Here is a 2,063-nt window from a genome sequence, read left to right on the forward strand (position 1 = left end):
CTTCCCAATCAAATGGCCGACACTGAGTTAATGTGGCTTAAATGGCCGACACTTTTTCTGTGAGCGTTAAAAGCCTTGTAGGCATTCGTACATCAAACTTATTTTCATCTTTAGAATTACCCTGTCATAGCCTCCACATCTGTGTCATAGCCTCCACATTTGTATCACCGACCATCGATAGGAGGCCCATGCCCTATTCGTCTCCACCTATTTCATCAACTCAACAACACACATTTTGCTAGATCAAATAGTTCAAACGGATCAACATTCAAAATTACCAAATGGCCGACACTGAGTTTAAAGTGGCTTAAATGGCCTTCACCATTTTCTGTCAGCATTAAAATCCTTATCACGATCTGTACATGAAACTTATTGTCATCTTTAAAGTTATCTGTAAATAAAACCTCGATATTTGTAACACTGACCCTAGATAGCATCCAAAGCGCGTCCTCCAAGCCCGCCCAAAGTCTATAAAACCACCTTTGCCTGAAAAAATTTCACAAACTTTTTTCACTCCATTCTTCTGCTTGTAAGTTGTGTGAAAAGTAATGGCGGAGACAATTGCCTCAGAACAGTAGGATCGTGGGCTGTTTGGTCTGATAGGGAAGAAGAAAGAAGAGGAGAAGGAACCCAAACATCATGGTGAAGATGATGGGAAAGCACACAAAGTGGGTTTGATGGATAAGCTCCATCGCTCAAATAGCTCCTCTTCCAGCTCTGTAACTTCTCTTTATACCCTTTGCCCATTCTCTTTTATTTTAATTTGCTTTTTTTACTTTGTATGGGTGTAATGGGCGTGTCATTGTGTGTGCTTACAGTCTTGCGATGAGGAAGGGGGAGAAAAAGGAGAGAAGAAGAAGAAGAAGAAGAAGAAGAAGAAAGGAGGAGATGATGATAAAGAGAAGAGAAGAGGGATTGATGGACAAGATCAAGGAGAAGCTTCCAGGACACCATAACAAGGATGAGGAAAAAGTGGAATGATCACTCGCCGTTTTCATACGCGTTTTCTTTTATGTTTGTATTGTATTTGGATTTCCTGAAATAAACTACAATACTTGTGTTCGTAGACAATCCACTTGCCTTTCGTACAAGAGTTCTCTACTGAAAATTTACTTACAGATATGATTGCATTGGATTTTGATTTGACATAAATGAAGTCTTTGACCAAACTTAAAGGAAAAGCTGTTACCGGTAGCACGATACGTCATTAAAGGTATTGTAGATTTTGATTCGAAATGTTGCTGGAAGATGATTTGAAATGGAAAAGCTGTTACCGGTAGCACGATACGTCATTAAAGGTGTTGTAGATTTTGATTCGAAATGTTGCTTGAAGATGATTTGAAATGGTGATTGTAAATGATTTGAAATGTTGATTGTAGATGATATGAAATGTACAAGGGAAAGATTAACTAAAAAGTCTATCAAAATATTAAAAATTAAAGATGATAACTTGTCAGAGTCTGTTTAAAACTGTTTTAAAGATTTGTTTTTTACAGCTAATCTTCTTTTCTTGTAACAAGGAAATATTTATAAGGCCACAAGATTAAACCCTCATCCAACCCTAAAACTGCAAAAGAAGTATCCATCATTGTACACTTAAAAGGAGATATCCTCTTACTGTCTTCTGTCTACAACTCCTTAAAAATAGTAATGGGCTTCTCAATAATAATATGCATTTGTTCTTTTTCCTCCAAACATAATGGTATTTATTGTAGCTCAAGCAAGTAACAGCATCATGACCCACTTTATCACAAGAATGAGAAGTAAGTGGAGATCTCTTAAATTTAGTTGCCATATTTTGAAGATAAGATAATTTGAATAGGAGTACACCTTGTTCTTCTCCACAAACATGCAAAACCTAACAAACAACTTAATATAAAAGTTATTACATTTTAATAATAATTATTATGTAACTTTTAATGTTATATTCACATGAGAACATTAAAATTTATTTGAACTTTCCAAGTTAAAAAAATTTCTTATGTTGAAAAAAAAAACCTAAAAACCTACTTACTAATGAAAAATTAAAATAAGATTTGCTAAAAAACAATGATAAAAATCAA

At 34.9% G+C, this 2,063-nt stretch overlaps 1 long non-coding RNA gene across 1 annotated transcript; it reads left to right on the top strand.

Annotated features, from left to right (window-relative positions):
- Positions 1–268: 268 nt before the first annotated feature.
- LOC131029980 (uncharacterized) lies at positions 269–1,200 on the top strand. Its single transcript, XR_009102860.2, has 2 exons — positions 269–719; positions 819–1,200. It is a non-coding gene; the product is annotated as an uncharacterized LOC131029980 (long non-coding RNA).
- The last annotated feature ends 863 nt before the right edge of the window (positions 1,201–2,063 follow it).

This window comes from Cryptomeria japonica, chromosome 10 (assembly GCF_030272615.1).
Source record: "Cryptomeria japonica chromosome 10, Sugi_1.0, whole genome shotgun sequence".
In the NCBI taxonomy this organism is placed as follows: domain Eukaryota; kingdom Viridiplantae; phylum Streptophyta; class Pinopsida; order Cupressales; family Cupressaceae; genus Cryptomeria; species Cryptomeria japonica.